Genomic DNA, 22,402 nt, shown 5'->3' with positions numbered 1-22,402 from the left:
AAGCAGTGGTATCAACGCAGAGTACTAAATGCATATGTGTACTTATATATATATATATATATATATATATATATATATATATATATATATATATATAGATATATAGATATATAATATATATATATTTCTCAAATTTGAATATATTTCGCATCGCAGTGATAACAATTGATTGAATAGTTGATAAAATTTTGATGCAAAAAAAAGACATTTGGCATATATTATATAATTTTACAATATATTATAGAGGTTTACAAATATATTATATAATTTTACAATATATGATATATATAATATTTATATGCGAGCGCGTTGAAATATGCATCGTGTTTGCAATGATGTATGTTGGTTTTCAGGTTGTCGCATCTTCGCCTAATGTTATTATATCGGGTGTCGCGTTATTATATCGGTTACGTTTTTGTCTGATAAGAATCGGTGGATCATCATAGTACAGATCGTCGTCCAAATTCGGTAGTGTCGTTAAAAATGTCGCGCGTTTAAGTGCGGGAGTGCCGTACAAAGTGTCACGCGTTTTAAACGCGAGAATGTCGCGTAATAAATTTTTTGCGAGTAAAAATAAACTTTTTGCAACGTGCGAATCGATGAACCTTGAGAACCTGAGAGGAGAAGCAGGTCTAGGAGGTATCGGGCAATAGCGAAGCAATTCTAAAGTAAGTAATTTATTATATATATATATATATATATATATATATGATATATATGTATATTATTGTATATATCATTTTAATCGCGCACTATTCCTTTGCATAACTTAAATATAAAACTATTATTAATAAAAACTTGGGAATTTATTAAATATAAAAATTAGAGAAAAAAATTGTTTATATGATATTTAAAAATTTTTTGTATAATATTTTAAAAAGTTGAGCAGAATAGTTTTTCGAAAATCATTATATAATTATTTTATTAAATATCTGTTTATAATTGCACGCATCGAATATCTGCATACAACATTTTTCAAAAATGTTAGTAATTTAGGCATTGCTATAATTTGAATCTTTTTATATGTTACAGATCAACGTAGCTTCAATGTCATCAACTCCGCTGCTGCAATCGGTGAGTGACAAATTTTTATTTTATAATAAAAAACACTAAGCATACATATACAAGTAACATGTCTCAATTTTTTATTTCTTTTTTAATTTATATTTGTTGCGTACAAGAGTTTGAATTTAGGCGAAGTCAGTTAGAATTATTAAGTGGAATGACTTTGTTCCACTGCAATACTATATGCATACACGTACTTTGCTAATTTAAAAAAAATATTCAGCAGCATTACATAAAATGATGTAATATAATTGCAATTTAAAAATATTTTGTACTTAATAATAATAATTATATTGTAAAAGATTGATATTTAAAAAGAATAATATAAAGCTTATTTAAACTCGATTAATATATATTTTTTGACAGAAATCATCTGATTAAAACGTTAATATGCTAATTAAATTTTAAAATAATATGTTTTAAAAATTAAAATAACAATATGTTTTAAATTTAAATAATATGTTATAGTTCTTTTAACTCGATTAATATTTTTGACAGTTATCAGCTGATTTCTGTCATAAAATATTATTCGAGTTTAAAGTATTATAATATATTATTTACAACATTATTATTTTAATTTCTATAAATATAACATATTTTTATTTGAAAATTTAATTAACAAATTAACGCTTTAATCAGCTGATTTCTGTCAAAAAATATTAATCGAGTTTAAATAAACTTTATATTATTTTTTTTAAATATCATTTTTTTAAATATAAAACTGAAGAATGGCGCGCGCGTTTGTTATTCTAGTATCATAAAATTACAAGATCCTATCTTCTTATTGAATTTGATAAAAAAATTGACACGAAAAAAAAACAAAAGTCTCAATCGAATGATACGACGAGAGATTTATTTGATAATTCGTGATACAACGAAAAGAATTGAAGAAAAGAGCGCTCTCTTTCAACGATTAGTACACAGTAAGACTGGTTAATTTAGAACCAATAAATGAGCAATTCCACATATGTTTGTCTCACCGCGAACAGTAATAATGATTTAATTGGATTACATTATACGCGACACTGTGACCGCAATGTTCCACCACTGTGCTAAACACGTAACCATAAGAGAGGATCGTAGCGGGCTGCAGTGGATTCATCTGACGTAATAATCCCGAATGACGTACTTTCGCGGCGAGTGCCTCAGAGTAAACCGATTATCACGTTGGTTCGTAGAAGGGGGGTTTTTGAGGGAGGGAAAGGCCAGGGCAAATCGAATAAAGTTATTCACACGAGTACAGAGCGAGGACACGAGCCAGGAATCGTCCGTCATTCCATTCCATTTCATTCCATTCCATTCCAGGAATATACATACATATGTGGGTAGACGCGGTATGCATCTCTACCTTTATTACTGTAAAGATTTTCCTGTATCGCGTTGTGAATCATCGGAATTATTCTCGACGATGCATTGATCTATATCCATAGATATCTTTATCCAAAGATATTGCAAGCAAAAAGATAATACGTGGGAGAAATCGAACAAAACTCGAAGAAAACTGTTTGAATTTAGGCGAGGTCAGTTAGAATTATTAAGTGGAATGACTTCATTCCACTGCAGCACTTTATGCATATCCGTACTTTGCTAATTTTTGAAAAAAAAAATATCCAGCAGCATTGCATAAAATGATGTAATATAATTGCAAGTAGAAGAGGGGATAGTTATTCAGTAGTTAACAAATGGAAGGGTTACGCGAAGACAATGAAATGTCTGGAAAATGCACAAGGGCGAGGCGACTAAAGTTATTCACGCGTAAGGGTCGACTAGGGAACGGGGCAACCAGGAATTGCCCGCCATTCCATTTCAGAGTGGTACCTAGATGCGCGCCAACATCGGGTGTGCCGGAAATATCCTTCTTTAACGTTATATACCTTGGCAGCCTTACGAAGCTTTGCGCTTTCAACAATTTTCAACCGAGTCTTAATACGTCTTCTAAACGATCCTCTCCATGGCGTCGCCATTACGTCGGATCGTCTCTTTTTTCATTTTGTCTTTTCTAATTTAGTTACAAGTTTACTTTTACGGACAAAGAAAAAGAAAGAGAGGAATTTTGCATATTAATGATTAAAAATATGTATTTATAAATAGCCTATTTTTGCAATGGTAACTTTTTTGCCATCGTTCTTTCATTAAACTTTAATTTAATCAATATGTAATTTGAGACATCCTTGTCAGAGATGTTCTTTAAATCGATACGACTGAATATTCTTCTAAAAGTACAGATTCATTTATAAGAGATATTGCCTCGTCTCTTACATATTTGACTTATATACCTTCTTCATTTACAATTTACATGATTATGCGAATGTTTTGACAAGGACGAGAAAGTTATATTTCACATTTCATAATTTCATCGTTTTTGCAACTTCGCTGTTTATCGTTATTTCGCGAGTGAATTTTCCCACACACCCTATACGCGTGAAGCATTCACAGATGCCCGTACGGAAGCGCGACGTTCCGAAGATAAGCGCAACAACCGCCGTGGCTGTCGGTCAGACAGGCATGCAGATGATGCGTCGTGGTCCAGGAGCAGCATCCTCCGAGTGCCCGCACGTCACCCAATTCGCATTCCTATATATTCTAGGGCCGGAATCTCTCTCTCTCTCCCGCATCCCTCGCGCGCGATACTCGTTTCTACCATCCAATAAAATGGAAATGTCTCCGCTGCTGACACGCTGAAGCATAGACGAGGGGGAAAGGAAGTAAGGTGTGTCCGCGCTTTTATTGTCCCGACGTAGTAGTATAAGCAGCGTGCTAGCACGCGTAACGTATATAGGAAAACACACGTCAGCGCGAAACGCGCTGTCTGTCCCCCTTTTTCGATGGGAAACGCGTCGAGTGCTTTTCATGGGATCTGTGTCCTCTCGTGTACTTTTGTATCGAACGAGATGAGTGGATGGGGAACGATGGGGGTTGGAAAGGAGGGGGCGAGGGGCACCACGCCGTGTGCGTGGAACAATGTTATTGCTCGAAAGACTGTTACGAATCGCGCCGCGTCTCGTACAGTCAAGGGATGGTGAATGTTGCAAGAAAGGGTTAATGCCAGACGTAGAAAATATTGGCGTCCAAATAGATGAGTTTGGAGAGATGAATATAGAATATATATTACGAATATGTGTGGAAAATAGCGCACGTATTTTCTAAAGTTTGCAGTCGAAGGGGATGAAAGAGAGTATAACAATAGCGACGTTTTAATTGAATTACATTGATCGAAACATTCGTCAGGAGAGACGTGTCCAGTGCTTTTCGTGACTATTACTATCTCGTTTACTATAATTATTGAGTCAAACTATAGATAAATGCAAGATTTAGACGGAAATCGAATGTCTTTTGTATATGGAAACTAGATAGATTTTCATTGTGTTATTAGTCCACAAAAGAATTGTTTCGTTTTAGCAAAAGTTATATAAAATTTTTATTTAGTTTTATATTGTCAGTTAAATCAAATAACGTTATGTCTATGTTGTTTGAATCAATTTTTGTGATACGATAAAAATTTGATGCGATAAGTTTCCTAAGACATAAGTACGACACGACAATCTGCATTTTTTTTAATCGGACCGCGATTATTCTACGGGAGTAGTAAGTAAGATTAAGGGATGATATAGAGGATTATCCATCCTATGTGTGCATGACACAACCGTTCCTTCATACATATAGCTGTCACTTCTTTGATAAATTGAAATTTAAAGGATATTCATACCCTCGATCTGATTAATGTATAACAATCAGTCAAGAAAGATAAAGAACAGGAGAAAGAGAGTTGTGCTAAAAATAGGATATTAAAAGCTTGATGAAAGTAGAGCAAAACAGGATATTTTTTACACAATGTGTTACATAGATATATCAAATCGTATTATTTTTTATTTGTATGATAGAAAGGAAAAAGTAATATTTTTTTCGTGCACTTTATAAAATATTATTTTAAATAATAAATGATCCATTAGTTTTCCTTCCTAAATAATATCCACTTGTAAAAATGATATAGTAATAATTATGCATAATTTTGCATATAGTTGATGAAAAAACAGATAGATACAGAAATATAAAATAGTCATATCTAACATCCATAAAAGACTGCTATTATCACAAAAACTAAGAGGGATAAATAATATTTGATACGAGGGGAAATGATGTATATGAAGTTACTTTATTGTAAAAGTTGGATACAAGGAAAGTTACTATTATAGAAAAGTAGTAGGTTATATGATACATACTCATCCAGCAGCCAAACAGATCTATACTACCGCCAAGTTGTCAGCATGCGAATAAACATATATACCTATATACATATATGTATGTACATCACACAAACCCATACTATATATGATGTATATATTTTATAAATATATACATATATACATATATATATGTGTGTGTGTGTGTATATATATATGTATGTATGTATGTATGTACATGTAAATGTACGTCGCTTTCTAGCCTTCGAGCCGAGATACGTTCGTTGGTCGCGGAACGAAAGCGTGTCTTCGCATACGAATGAGTACTGTACGTAAGGGTGAGTGGGACGTATTCGCGTTTTGCGTTCGCTCGACGCGGAAGATTTTACGAGTAAAACGAGGTAAATCGAATATGCACCTCTCTCTCTTTCTCTCAGTTCGAGAAACTATCGATTTTCGCGCTCGCGCCCGCCGAAAAATATGGGTCACACGTGCGAACGTTAGCCTCGCGTGAAAATTTGTTTCCGGAATGTTTGTCAGGGAGGGATCGCGTAGCCGCGCTCTCTGCGAGTGCATGAAAGCGCGAGAAAAGTCGATTCCGAAGGTTAAGCATGAATGCACTTTCGAACACTCATCTGACTTTATGAGTAACGGGACGCGGGAATGTCGGCAGCTTCTATGTGTATATACACATGTATATATGTATGTATGTGCATGCTGTACATTTGTGTGTGCGCACACTTTCTGGATAGCCCGGTTTGTTGGCTGGCCTCCAGAAAACCTTATTGTACGTTCTTCTATTACGCCACGGAGATAGTATAATAATTTACTTTGTATGTCGCACGTGCTCTCGTGAACTTTATGAGATTCCTCGGCATGCTTTCAATTTCGATTTCGCATGTAGAAGCCTGTTACGCTGTCGCGGTATTCATGGCGATTTTTCCGTGTCGAGGACGACGAAAGCATTGAGTAACTTAAGAAAGGAACACGTCGTATGACGTAGCTCACGATATTTCGCTTTTATATATCACGGTTCGCTGATTCTTACAAGACTCTTCGATATTGTTGATACTCGAGCGAGATATTCCAAGGAGAGAGGGACTCCTTCTAAATCCGCACGAAAACATACAAGATGGGAGGAGTGTTTATAGAATTGCATATTTTGCTGACAGCATACCGAAATACGTATTCACGTTTTGGCTTCTTTCCAGAAGAACATTATAACACAATCCTCTCGTTTACGACGCGAAAAAGCTTATTACAATGCATTTCGGCGCTGTCTTGTCATATCTTCGAGTATCCTATTATAATATAGTATTGTAACCACTTAAAGCATATATTTTTGTACGAATAACTAGGAATCTTTCGTGATGTTGAGTGACTTACAGATTTTTCATTAAAAAAATTGATCAAAGATAATTATCGGTGAATTGAAGTCTCTTCGGCTTTTGCGCAGAATTACCCAATGCATTAAGCCGTGCTAACTCTTGTTGAAATAGGTGGTGGAGTTGATAATATGCCGCAGTGTGTTGCCGACTTTGCATCGAGCAAACTTTCCTTGATGTCGAACGAAAGCGTGTCGACGTGTAATATGTTCGTCCCTATAGAAAATCTATAGTCCGTAGATAGGATACGCGCGTATACATACAGCGGTATGCCGCAAAACGTTGCATAATATGGAAATATAGCTGGGCGAGGGAGGATTGCCGCCAGATGAGCATCGGTTCTATCCATTCGTTGTAAATACAGAATAGGAACTAAAGGCACACATACACAAGTAGAGCTTAGGGAAGTAGATGAGCTGGCGGTACTCTCTACCGAGTGCCTTCGGGTTACAGCGAATAAATGAGCGTCATTAAGCCAGGCTGTTTTAAAGGACGGCAACTTGTTCGCACTGTCGAAGCATCTCTCGCATTTAAACTCAAGAATACTCGACTTTCCTCATTCGTTCTTCCCTTTGACAGTCGGTCCATTAATTGTCATTATGAATCATGCTATTTGTATTTTTCGGTTTGCTATGAATAAATATAACCGAAGCTCTGAAAAAATTATAATGTACCACTGAAATTATGGATGTTTGTTTACTATATGTCTTTTGAATAAGAAATATTGTTGAAACACAATTAATACACTAAACTAAATTGTTTTATAATCTATTTTAATTTTGAAATCTAAGAGAATTTTAGACGTAACTGCGCATAAAATAGCGATACAATTTTATGGCGTGTAAGTTATACTCATTGCTATCAATTATCAATATAGATAATTAAAATAACGCTGTTTATCTAGAGTTAATATAATGATAATAACTAATAACGTATGCGTGTGAGAAAGGAGTTTCGCTGAAAAGATATTCCAAATTGAATTTAGTTACCGCGACTGGAGCCGATATCGTATAATGCTGCTTTAGTTGTAGTACGTTGTTGCTGAAGCGTTTGTATAATGCTACTACTTCGTAACTGGGTAGACTCAAGACTACCCTCTAGTAGTAGTTTTCATGCATACACCCATGTTATGTATGCACTTTAAGACTCGACTTTTCCCGTACACTACTGACATGCAATTTTCCAGACTTTTCATAGCAACGCAATATCATGTGTTTCATGGATCAAATAAAAAAAAAATATTTTCTACCGTATAAGAATCGATAATATCTCATTGTGTGTTAAACATATGCATTGGCATAAATAATTAACACAAGGACGAAATTTAATTACTCATCTAATCTTATTTAATTGACTAAACTTTAATAATACCTAACAAAAGATCATAATATGGAAATTTGTAACAATAAAATTCCTTTTCGCTCGGAGAGAGCTAATTTGAATATATATAATTTAGTGAGCAGTATGACATTAGCTTTAAGTTATATTTGTCCTATTATAGAAATATATATATACTCTCTCGATATCTTATATTTTCTGAAGGTTTGTATATTTTACGAGTTCATTTCAAGTTGTCCAAATACAGATTTGACCGCTTGCGGTTCGCTGGATTATATGACTAAAAGAAAAGCCTCTCGTAAAAAAAAAGCTTCATCTTTCCTCTTTCGAATTCTCCTCAACAAGTGTTACGACAAAGGGCTATACCACGACTCACTGAGCTTTAATCGAGCGGAGCTTGCGCGCGGTCGCTTACATATGTAGTACACGCGTTACCGCAAAAGACGTTTTCGCTTTGATTCACTCTTCGAGAGCACTTGCAAACGCCCAGCCAGAGGATGTCGATTTATAATCCTAAACCTTAAAGCGCCACTCCGAGCTTAATCATTCACGTTCAACCCCCGACGTAGCTTTACATTTCGAGTGTTCTCTCCGCCGCCGCCGTCTCTCTGAAATGGCGGTGCGGAAACCGACGGAATGGAATACTTTGCAGGAGAAATGGAACGAATCAGAGCCGATGCATCACTATCCTTCAAAGAAAAACATGCATTTCGCCGGGACGCTAAATGTTGTCGCTTATGCCTTAAGACGCTTTGCTTTTACTCTGCCTCTTTGAATATGGAACGAAACGACGTCGAGCATCTCTCAAATATTCCAGTCGGCTTTTTCGCTTGTACGCAACTCTCTCGGCTCTCTAGATGAATAGATTTTTCAATTGCTAAAAAGCTAAAAAAATTTATTTTAAATTAAAAGAAATGTCTTGTATACACATGTCATAAAAGAGTGTCGAATTAACAGTGCTTTATTTTTATCGTTATCTAAATGATTATCACAGTATGTATTTCTTATGTAATGTACTATTATGAGAACGACGATTAACAATAATTATATCGCGCAGCATACTATTATCCATTATCGTTAACAAGCGTTAATTAGATTACGTTTAAACTGACTTGATACAACATCGACATACAGTCTCATTTGTCGCGACAACAATGTTTTCATTTAGCGAAAATAACGACTTATCTCTCTCTCTTTCTCTCTGAGTCTCTATCAACATTCTTTATAACTGCTCTTTCACTAGCACATTTAATTTACATTGCGTGGTTCAATGTATGCGCTTTGTGTTTCGCATTACACCGGTATTACCGCATTTACGTACGCGTCGGTGCGGATACGTAAAACAAACACATCGGTTCGAATGGCGCAGTTACGGAGGTTTCTACGTTGGCAATTTCGAAATTAAGGGGAAAGAACGCGCGCGGGCGCGCCACATCCCGAAATTTAATAATCTCGGTAAGTACACACTTTGCGGTGCATTATCGCGGATAGCGAGCCGGGGCGCAGCGCGTCCGCAAAGCGTTAAAAGGTAACAATGAGCGCCGTGAGCTTTCCCCGACGGGGAAAGCTTGTGATATAATGCGACCTACGTTCCACACGTGAACGCATGCGAGTGGCTCGATGTATCACGAGCGACACGACCAGGAGGGTTTCCAGAATGAAAAAAAATAGGGGAGATCTCTGGTTGAAAGAGAGAGATAGAGTCCGAGATCAGCCCGGGAGATTTCACAGCTGAGATCCTTTCGAATGTTTTGAAGAATCCGAATATGTTATTGATGATCTCACGTGTGTTCAATCGCCGACGAAGCGGAAGACTTTTCCTCGGCCTTTGCTCGGATTTAGAAAGTCATCCGCGATTATTTCGAAAAATATTGCTCTTCTATACATGCTTTCAAATATAATATATGACATATTTTGGATGGCTATATAGAAATTATGCAAATTTGATGACATTGAATTTGGCACGAGTATTTCTAATAGGATTATTCAGGAGATGATTGTTTAAATTATTATTGTGTGTGTAATGATATTCACGCTGTAATGAGATTTCCCAACAATATAATCAATAACCATTATTGATAAATGTTTATATATATAATATTTGTTAAATCTAAAAATAGAATATGTCATCTCATTTTTATCATTTTTATAATAATTAATTTTCTTTTATTAAAAAAAAAAATATTACGATATCATGTTTATAGCTTTGTGTACAATTGATTTGCTTTTGTATATATTTGTCATTAAGTTAATTATCTTTTGCTATATGTATATATTTTAACTTGTTTTTTTTTTTTAATATTTCCTTTGATATAAAGATATAAAAATATATTTGTATAGCGTATGTTATCAGTCTGCTTTTGAAATATCAGTTCTCTCGTCTTAATGGAAATTTTTTCATTCAACATCAATATCATGAATTCGAATTTTATAAAGATGGGAATCCCGAATTTCAGGTTCTCGTGATTAAGATTCAAGAATATGAAAGCGAATCGTGCCAGTGAGTCGGACGCTTTGAGAGTAAATGCTTTCATTAGTTTTGATTGGGCAAAGCGTAAAGCGGTCGTACTACCACTAAAGTAAATTTCAAAAGTAAGGAATTACTTATAGAAAATGTCCCTTCGCGTGGCAATTATTTCATATCGTTCTTAAAAACGAATCCAAGACTTGTTCTTATAGAAAATCTTCCATTACACAAAAGACGTCGCACAGTTTTGCAAGTAATAAATAACGCATTGTGCAAACCTACAATTCATCATTCCTCATACGTATAAGTACGTTTTTTGATTCCATAGTTTAGGAATACGTAAGTAAGGCGTGCAAGAGAACAGAAAGTCGGGAGGGAATACTGAAGAAAAGTTTACCTTACATTTACAGCGAGAGATCCTCTTTACTCGGGACCATTTAGAAGCGTGTACGCATGTTGAAAGAAAAAAATCTCGGATGCCATATGACGGAGGAAATGGAATTTTTGCACCTGCATCCCATTTTTCGTGGAGAGCGAGTCGGACGCGAAGGGGACGTTAAGAGCGTCATCTCGATTCTCGTCTCTTCGTTTAAGAAAAAAAAAGGTTTAGTCACGTTCGCTCGAACATCGATCGGCTTTCGGTCACGAGGTACCGAAGACTCCGATTTCGCTTCGTCGAGTTCCTTGTCCTGTCGTATCTTTCGCGTTAAAAATTCCCTCTCAACCGGGATTAAATTCATGCAAGTTACGAGACTACTGCCGACTGCACTCATCGATAAAAGCTGCGATTTCCTATCTTTTCAATTTTTGCAACGCTTTAAGACGTTCGAGAGATGTCTTTAAGAAACATTGGTGGCTTTTAACTTAAATCGCTTCTGCTTAGCGAGATGTGTCTCGCGCGCGATATATATATACATATATATTTCTGTCATGAAACAAGATGAAAAAATACGTGCTCTCGTTATTCTTGGAGAAAGATTTAAATTACGACGGAAGAAAGGGGTAGCAGTTTCTGTACAAACACAGCGAGTCTTACGAAGGATTTGTCTGCCTTTCGTTGCTCTTATTCGCATTATTCCTTCTGCTCGTGCTGTCAAGAAATTTTTCCGTCTTAAAATGAAATCGCGGTACGCACACACATATACATATACATATATACACACACTAAGTGCATGTCGCATATAGTATTCGACGCGAATCTTTTTACATTTTCCTCACCTTTGTCGACGGAGTTGCTTTTCGTTTCGCCGCGTAGAGGGCCACTTCTGCGATTGGGATTTGATTTTAGAAAGTCGACCATTGGTCGACTTGCACGATTTCTTGTCCAACTTTTAGTAAAAGCAATATGCGAAATAATTTTGCCGAGAGAGTTCAGTGCGTTTTAGTGAATAGATTTTGTTAAATCCATCAAATGTGAGATAAATAGATGCATAAATTAATTCGATTTAAGCGAATGAAGGGATTAATATGACTGGCGATTAAACATGCATGTATAGATAAAAGCACAATTTTTTTGTATTTTTTTAAAGATTATAGTAGCTTAAGAGAGAAGCAACATGTATCATGTCTTTTACATAAAGGGGAATGGTAAAGCTTTTACATGTATTTCATACGATTATATTAGATACGATTATAATTCAAGTAAGGCGACGTACAACATGATATTGCACTTAGTACATTTGCATTACAAATAACAAATAATCATTTGGCAAAACCAATATCTATGAGAATGATAACCCAGTTTTGCTTCATAAATCTACAAAATACATTTTAGCAATAAAAATAAAATTAATAAAAATTAAATTAATTATTATTCCTGTTGTAAAAAATACTAGAAAGTAGCTTATATATTGAAACTTTATTTTAAAACAGCTTTATTTTAATAGCAAACATTATGAATCGTGGCGATTCAAAGAAGTTATGAGGATATTAAAATAACCGTGTCATATGCGATATCATATTTACAATGCTTTTTAATATAAAATTAAATTTTATATATTTTGCAAGTGATATAACATATACAAATATTTTCATGCGACTCTTATTTGATTTTAATCTGCAGAGTGGAGAAAAAGATTAAAATATATACATTTGTAGGCTTTGGAGAGATTCACGATGCGCCAGAAATTCAATATGCGGCGTGTTTTTACTATGCACAATTTTAAAGCCGTTATATGTAATGCAGACGTTTATTATAAACGCATCGTTGAAGTATTCAATTTTATACTGTGTAATTGTGTTAGTTCAACTGTTATATCTCATAGAATTGCATTCAAGTGCGTGTCGTAATTATATCATATTTAACATGATAATCATGCCATATTGTTCATATATGAAATTAATGCCAGTTTCTTCCAAAATTCTCGCATTGACGATGGATATTATAAAAAAATGCACGACTACTTTAATAAAATCGGAACTATAAAACACTATAAAAGATTGTAATACACTACCACTTTTCTCATTGCTTGATAAATAAAAATTTGCTGAATTTTTATCTTGTGCAACACAATATATGATCTCGATTAAAATCGCAATAAAATATAATAATATTAAATATATTTATAAATACATATATATGCAGATTTTTGAAACAAAATTCTGTCTCGTCTTTCTCTTTATCTCGAAAATAAAAATATAAAATAAAATAAATTTTTTAATCATTGTAATTCTAATTAATCAATTTCGATTTGGTTTTCTATTAATGAGCAATTGTAGTAGCCATGTGCATATCTACAGCATCGTCATTTAATTTTGCTGACATTCAGCACGCAATTCAACCCAATAAATTAATTTTGTAATCCGACCTGGCTTATTTCGTGCATGTAACTTGAGATATGCGTTTCCCAAAATTGGTAGCATTTAGTTGTATTGGTTGGAACGGTTTTACTCGTACGCTTCTTGCGATAACTGAAAAATAGATATATCCATCTATATCATATCGCAAATAAAAAAAAGGCTAACTTTGAACATTGTGATAGCTCAAGTTTCTTTTTACCTCAGTCTTTTAATAGTAGTTTTCATGTGATTGGATAAGATAATATTTCGATGACCATTATATAGTTTCTTACATTCCAAAATTGCGTTAAAATTGATTTTTTTTTTTAATTGTAAAATTTATTTTAGATTACTCGAATAGACATAATTTTATTTCGCAGTTTCATTATTCATGAAAATGTAATAATGTCTGATAAAGAAAAATGCAAGTTTGCCTAATTATAATAATAGCAATAATAATGACAAAAAGTTTTTGAATTCTTTATTTTTCAAGTAACCTGACGTTTCTTGGAAACTCAATTTAAATTTTAAGGTAAATTTTGTCTTTCATTATCGCGTAGAGTCTCCTTCTGTTCGTCGCTTTTATGTCGCTCTGCTTTTAGGTCATAACTCTGTCTCTCCCTCTAGCCCCAGCTTTTCTCTCCGACTTCTCTTTAACTCTTAAATTATACGAGTATCCTACAGTCCTCATACGCGTTATAGAGTGTCTTCTTGGTCTTTTTGTGTGCATGTGTGTCACTAACGTGAACAAAGTCTCAAGAAAGAAATACTGTTGTGATATACTCGTTGGCATCAAAATGACTGAAATATTTTTCATGGTTGTATTTTGAAACTAAGGAAATTATTGAAAATAACTAATAAATAGAAATAAACTTATTAAAAGATATATTAAAAATGAAATTAAATATATGCATGTTACATTTTAATGCAGAATTGATCGTAAGTGCATAAGTAACATACAAATATAGTTAATCATATATTTTTCTCTATATACTAAAACAATACAAGCACGCGCCATTCTTCGATTTTATGTTAAAAAGAATATTTAAAAAAGAATAATATAAAGTTTGTTCAAACTCGATTAATATTTTTTCGCAGAAATCAGTTGATTAAAGCGTTAATTTGCTAATTAAATTTTAAAATAATAATATGATAAAAAATTGAAATAGTAATGTTGCAAATAACATGATATAATATCTTATTCTCGATTAATATTTTTTGACAAAAATCAGCTGATAAGTGTCAAAAATATTATAACATATTATTTAAAATATATTATTATTTTAATTTCTATAACATATTATTTTAAAAATTAATTAGCAAATTAACGCTTTAATCAGCTGATTTCTGTGAAAAAAAATTAATATTTATAATATTTGTTTAACTATCTCTCTATAAATGTATTTTATTTGTTACAGGTAGCATTGTTGATAAGCTGCGCGCGTCGGGAGTGCCGTGTAAAGTGTCGGGCGATCGTAATTATTCGTGTTTTCGCGAGTGTCGTGAGTGCTACTATGGACCAAGAGGGAAGGAGGAGGCCCGGGAAGACATCGGGCGACAGCGGGGCAACTATGAGGTATGTAAAGTAAAAACAGTTTTTTCTAAATTGCATTGAGATATTCTACTGTTTCCATACTTTCAAAACACCCTGTACACACACACACACACACACACACACATACATATATATATATACATAATTTGAATATTTTGTTTTCAGATCAATTTGCTGTGTACATACAACAACTCCGCTATTGCACCTATCGGTGAGTGAGACATTATTTATTTTATAACATTTCTATAGCGCTAATGGGGATGTATGTACATATGAAGCTGGCTTGACTTAACACACGCCTTTTTTAAAAAGGGATTTGTAAGCACGGAATAATTAAATGACTATTTTACAAATTTTCAATATGAAAGATTTTTGGCAATCTGATACCGTAGAAAATTGAGTTGCTTTTAGTAAATTAATATTGGAACTAATATTACATAAATTAATGTCGTCTAATTCAAAATTAATAAAGTATAATTTTTGTATTCGAAATAATGAAACATAATTCTCGGATACGTGAGAAGAAAAAAAGCTATTCCACCATGTATTAATGTAGGTTAGCATATGAATTTCATTAAGCTGCCTCCATTGAAACTGATTTCATCTTTCATTTAGCTATATTGGCTGGAACTCTGCTGGAAACAGCTATTGACGACGTTATAACTGTCTCGTATTCACGAATATGTATATACATCCCTAGCTATGTATATATTCGATACATTCGACTTCATTGTTGAGTACACTGGGCCCCCGGTAGGAACTTTGCGAAGATCTTCCAGCGATCCGTCGGATCGACGGGAAGTCTTTGTTCGCTTTTGTATACGGTATCGTATCAACATCCGCATCTCTTCCCGACATCGAAGATTCCCTTATATAATGCTACTCGTGTTATACCTGTGTACGTGATAAACGGCATTCACACGCCTTTCATTTTCGATCGAGCGACAATCGTAAGAGCGGTCTCGTTTATTCGCGGTTGTACTACTTACTGCTTGGTCATTGAGCGGCAAACTCCGCCGACGCATACAATAGATAGGAATGGTGTCCCGCTGCCGCATAGAATCGGAGAATAGATGCGTGTACGGACCTTTTAATGTTTCTTTCAACTTGTTTGCATTTGCAAAAAAATACTATCTGTGGTTGCAAATATAACTAACTTTTTTTATATATCTATAGTCATTATATACATATTTTATTATTTTTTTTTAAACAGAAATGTGTTTTGAAGATTTTCTTATTAAATAACTGAAATTGTGCCACAGAGAGTAGTCTCATGGCGAGTGTCCACACACCTGTATACATTTCGAGTCGTATAAATTTTTTGCAAACTGTGACGCGCGGCTTACAACATCGTGCGCAATCAATAACGTATGATGTTGATCGGATAACGAAGAACGACAGGTTTTGCCAAGAGATAAAAGGGAGGCCGGCGCGTATCGTGTACGGATTGGGTTAATTTAATTGAGTAATCGTAAATGGAAGGGGGGGGGGGCGGAAAACATCTCGTTGCGGAAACACACGCCGTGTACCTGCCTCGTTGTTTTGAGAGAATAAAACGATCGTATGATATTTATTCGCTATATATCGTTTTAATTGAAATTTACATGGAGCAAAAAAACTGCCCCGTTGTGCCCGTGCTATTTTCGAATTAACGGGATTTTATGTTACTGCTGAAAATTACGCGTGTATCATAAAATTGCTTGTCGCGCTCGGCCCTTCATTTTTTTTATCTCTTTATCACTTTGTGTACGTTACGTGCTATTTCACGAAGAAGGTTTGCATTTTATTAATTTTGTATCATATTTTATATACGATACGTTTGTGTCTCGCATTGTTATATTAGCGTGATATCAGCATTATGACAGACGTTGAGAAATAAGACACGAGATAGATAAATGATAAAAATTATATCTGCATGTTGAAAATAAAAAAACAATTAAAATTTCAAACTCACTCGCTACAGGATTCAAATGCTACTCAACCAGAATTTTTTCCAAACGTTTCAAACATTATACCTCAAAAGTTTACATATTATTCTATGTAATGTTTCAATATCTGGTAGAAAAGAATTTTTTTTTACGAGAGTTTGCTGGCTGTGAATAAAATTCAGCAGTACGAAGGAATGCGATATTCGATCCGTTGATCATTCTCACGACAATTCCGCAGCTTTTTAAAGTTCGGGAAATATAGCCAAGTGGATAGCGCGCGGAATGAGAACTTCCGTGTCTCTTCCGTTTATTTCTGCGGCGTCGAAAGTCTGCTCACGTTCTCATCCGTTAAGCTACTTCCTCGACGAGCAAACATCCAATAATTCCGCTCGTGCTTTTTTTCATAGAACTGAAGCATCACAGTTAAAACAGATTCTCAACATTCGATTATTCTTTAACAATACATATAGAGAATTTTAGGGTGGGTATTTTTAAAAATATATATGTATGTATATACATAACAGGAATGTAATAAACAACAATAACAAGCAATAATCAATTATAGTATACGTATGGGAGAAATATTGTACTTACGATGTAGATACATATGTATATAACATTTTAGTGCTCCAATGAGAGGATCGTGAATGTATGTGTATGTATATGTGTATGAAGTATATAAAATTTGTTTTTAATTACAGTTTTATATTTTTCATATATATCTTGTACATACATTCAAGCTAGATAAAATAAAATATAATACACACATTTTCCATACTACCTTTTTTCTCTCTATTGTCCCGAAGCAGCAGGTGCAAACGACACAAACAGCCATTGTTAATTTCAAATTAAGAAAATTAATGCGGATGCGAGAATGTGGTACTTCACGAAATCCTCCACGAAAACTCTCCTCATATATATATTCTCCAATATATAATAAAACCCGCGGGTGCAGTTGGCCTGTACCGAGCTATAGTTAAGGTCATTACAGATTATTATTGGAGCGGCAACATTTAATATAATTTATTATCGAGAGTCTACATCAATTTATTATCGCACAATCTTTCGCTTTACCTTTTTTGCAAATTTTTCATTTCCAATAAACATTGAATAGAGGAGTGTGACACGAGTTACTCCGTTCCTTCGATTTTTCATCATACATATGGACATGGAACAACATGGTCAAAATAGAATATTTGCATCATAATGTATTTACGCGGATGTATTACTTTTCTATTTTAACAGAACCGAATGCGCGGAATATTTTGTCATTCGTAAAGATTGAGCAAATAGCATTTTAAAATCTTTTCAAATAGCGGATATTTAACAGCATACTAGAAATTTCGATTCGCTCCGATTGGTTCGTCGAAATGTCGAAATAAATGCGATTTTGCTTATTTGACGAAGATTAGATAAATTTGATGCACTTTATCGGCGATTTTTGTGCGCATTTTTAACTATCGATTGTATATATGTATTATATAGGGATATATTTAACAGCGCGATCTTCCGCGCGTTCCCGCTTTCTGGCGACGGGTGGAAATGAAATTTTCCAGCGTTACAACGAATTGGTTATTGCCACGAGCGATATTTCCTACACGGTACCTACACGCGGGAATTTACAGCCACTATAAACGATCGATTATCTTTCGGTACAAACGTAACTGCGGCATCCGTCCGTGCAATTGTATGAATTCGGCAGTGAATATGGTTCGGTGAGATAACTTTTTCGGAGAGGAAGAATTTTGAAAAGTATGGTAAATTTTTAGAAACGCGTCAATATTGGCACAGTAACATTTTCGCGTCTACTTCGAGACATGTTTTGTGCAGTGTGCAGGATTACATATTTCTTTCTTATTATTCGGTATCTTCGTAATCCGTTATTCGATACTGGAAACTGGTAGACATAATATTTTTGAAACAGATATCTCATCACAATATGTCTACAATATGATGGAGCAATTGTCTGAATAATTTTGCCAAATTTATGCTTTCGCGATATAATTTTCACACACACACACACACACATCGTTGATTTAATATCTGGATACGTATATTAAAAGTGATATATGTTACAAGAAAATATGATTACAATATTTTGCAGTTGATATAATACCGGAGAAATTTTTTATTCGATGTCAACGGATAATTTAAGAGTCGGAAATAGTAGGTATACATCAAAATCTGTCGTATATTTCGCTATTTGCTCTATTATTTCGATTCAATGCAACGATGCAATGATACTGGAAATAAGAAAAAAAAGAAGACGCATTAAATAATTTTACCAGACGCTATATACGCGAAAATAAGAGAAATTCAATAATTGGATAATCGGACAATATTCATTGTTACGCATTTTAAACGTTCGTATTATACTCGAGAAACACGCAGTATTCGAACGTCATGATATAAATCGACAAATTTGATGCAATTTTTTCCCCTTTTGAATGCCGCTTTCAGCATGAGTAACAATTCCCATTTATAACGAGAATTATTCGCTTGCAGGTAGCAATAACGAGACACGAATAATAGAAGAATAACTAGTATGGTTATAGGGAAAACGTAACAATTCAGCTAGTCAATTCGTCTTTGTGCATGCGTATATACGTTTCATCGTATTTATCAATAATTATTAGCTATGCACTTTAAATGCGTAACGAATTTTAACCATTTACACGTGTCATGTTGAACAAATTCGAGAAATTATCACTTAAAAAAAGAAAGAAAGAGAGACTCCTCTCTAGTTTTTACATATTTTTTTATTGTAAAATATTAAATTCTGTAAACTATAGAGATTCATGTTATCTACAATATAAATTATATTTTTATTATTTAAAAAGAAATATTAGTAGATTTTGTTATACGTAAAATATAAATAAAATAATTCAAATTTTTTATGAAATGTTATCGGGGTGAAAATTTTATGTAGTATCACAATCTATCCTCGAATAACATCTATCTCTGTAATTAACAGAACCGGGGTAGTATCGCAGATAATATAGATGCTTGAATATTCCAGAATATACGATAATCTGCGTTTAATTTCCCTGATTAAGTTCATTGGATTCTAGAACATACAATTATGTAATGCTATATTTGGATCTCTGTAATCGGGGAGGCGGAAATTTACGGATGTATATTGATTGTACTGGATCGACTCAAGCGAGGCAATCCTTCATTCCCTCGTCGCTACCTTGGGGCCGAGTTTCCGGCTTGTTATCGTACGTTGTCGGGGAACGTAGTATCCTGCCGTTCGTAATCCCGTAGGACAACGAGGGATTGGTGGAGGCGACGGGTGAAATGCTTCACGGCGGATTAGCATCAATTGTTCCCCTTTTGCTCTTTTTAAGCGGGGTTAATCATAGCGAGCGATTTGTACATAGAAATATCACCGCATAATAAAAAGTCGGTTAGATCTGACAAAATAAAAAAAATCGATACCATACGTTTTTGCTTAAACTAAAAGTAGGATATAAATCAATTTAACTGCAGCTAAACGATGCATATTTTAATATTCGACTATATATATGTTCATACAAATTGATTTAGTGTTGATATTTCTGCTTACTATTCTTTTTTTGCATTTTAATCCAATGCAATTTTTAGATGACATATTTTTTTATTTTATTAAGAAGAAGGCAAGAAATTTTTGAATTTTTTATGCTGTTTTTTTATGCTGTTTTTTTTATGCTTATCAAATATTTGTCTTTTGCTCATTTTATAAAATATAGATGAATTCTATTTCTTATACACATTTTATCGATCTTTATTTCGATCTTACCATAATCTATATTGACGTCATTCGGCGAAGTATTTTTTTATTTTAAATATTTAAATATTTATTGTGTGTACATTTTGTTAATATTAAAGATAAAAAAAAGGTATTATGATGTAACCGAGAGAATCTTGTCAGTTTTCGTCGAAACGAGGCGACCGAAGATATTGAGTTTCAAACAAGGGAAACCGGATTCCCGTGAGAATAATCTGTTCCTTCGATGCAACTTTCAGATTGTGTTTGGCATAATTATCTTGTTATCTATCTCTGATATCTTAATCCTAAATCCTGATTACACATATGGAAAACTTTCTTCATATTTATGAAAATTTAAAGATTAAAAAAAAATTTGTATTGCTTTTAATGCGCGTCATGATTCCTTTTCAAAATATATTTATTTTATATATTTATAATATATAAAAAATATAATTTTATATCTAGGAGAAATATTATTAGAAATTCGTTTTGTTATCATAACTCCTAAAAGGAGCACCTTTTATCTTACGTTGGCCGAAATTATTAATTGCTCCATTACCGCCTTACGAATCTCAAGATGCTCGAATTATTTTCTGGTGAAAAATGAGCATCCTTACAAAATCTTGATTGAATGGGAACATTTCGAAGAGACGCAGGCGAGTATTTCGCGTCGGATTAACATCGACATGATCACGAACCGTTTCGCATCTCTCGCCCCCTTATAGCTTTCCCTCGCTTCGTAAAGGGTTGCAAAGCGACACGCGATACACAAAGTATCGAAGTGCGCCTTGCCTCATTTTCTCCGCTGGATTATTTTTTATCAGATGCCCAGTCACATCGTGCAAATCCATATCGTGATGCCATCCCGATAAGGGACCGCGTTCGAAGAATGAACCACACGGCACAACCGGCATTCAAATTATACACGCACATTGTGTCGTGGCTCTTTTTGTTTTGCGGCGATTTCGCTCTCTCGGTGCGTGTCTCGTCTCTCCAAGGAATCGCTACACCGATAGGTTCGAAACGCAATTCGTTTTCATTAACCGCTCTTGTAAAAAGTTTACGATGGCGGCATCGCACGAGAGAAAGTAATGATTTATCGTACATTCCCGTCGAGAGATACCGATCCAGTCGACGTAGTTAGAAAGAAACGAGATATTGTGCCATTGACGCTGTTGAATCCAATAGAGTTCGTTGAATTGATTTGATTGATTTAAAGTTGTCCGAGGCGACTACCAACATTTTTCACGAAATTTCGACAATACGCGTGGCGCGACCAATTTATCGAAGAATTTGCGTCCGGAATGGCTTGTCGAAGGAAAAAGTGTTATTTTAATTCCGGCCGGAATCATAAATGGCGAGCATGTGCGATATTATCTATCAAACTCGTAATTTCATTGATATTATCAAGAGAATCTTTCACAGGGGAATTTAGTGAAACGATAGTTACGTCGCATCTCGTGCCTACCTCTACGTCAGTGTAACGGTAATGAATTTGAACGACTTAATTAAAGGACGTTTTCGCAAAAAAAAAAAGAAAAAAAAACGCCTCGACGAATCGAGAAACTCGAGTGTGCAACCCGTTTAAATTAAAGGGGCGTGGAAAGGGAAAAGAAACAAGAGAAAATAAGAACGAATACCTCGGAGATAATGGAAAGGTTGTGTCTACAGATATAATTTATACACCGTATAGCGACATATTTTGGAAGTCGGTAAATACCTTACCTGGTTTATATAATTACATCTCCCATAGAATTTTCAAAGTGAATATAATTTTGAAAGATAATTAAAAAAAAAAAAAAATAAATGCGGAATTACATTATATTAAAATACAACGTTATTTGTATATATGTATACAGCAAATGAATTTATGGCACGCGTTTATTACAGAAGATAACACGGTAATTTTCTCCCCCATCTCTGATAAGGTAACTTAACGCTGGAAAACGGAAAC

General features: G+C 34.3%; 1 long non-coding RNA gene across 1 annotated transcript in view; it reads left to right on the top strand.

Annotated features, from left to right (window-relative positions):
* Positions 1–392: 392 nt before the first annotated feature.
* LOC145948981 (uncharacterized) overlaps positions 393–22,402 on the top strand; it is a 68,109-nt gene continuing 46,099 nt past the window's right edge. Inside the window, exons 1-4 of the long non-coding RNA XR_014427519.1 lie at positions 393–668; positions 1,033–1,074; positions 14,633–14,790; positions 14,935–14,980. This is a non-coding gene — a long non-coding RNA (uncharacterized LOC145948981). The remainder of the gene's footprint in view (positions 669–1,032; positions 1,075–14,632; positions 14,791–14,934; positions 14,981–22,402) is intronic.

Source organism: Prenolepis imparis, unplaced genomic scaffold, assembly GCF_030444845.1.
Source record: "Prenolepis imparis isolate NDT839.2.m4 unplaced genomic scaffold, iyPreImpa1.0 SCAF_2, whole genome shotgun sequence".
NCBI classification, from domain to species: domain Eukaryota; kingdom Metazoa; phylum Arthropoda; class Insecta; order Hymenoptera; family Formicidae; genus Prenolepis; species Prenolepis imparis.
This window is presented reverse-complemented; position numbering and strand designations above follow the sequence as displayed.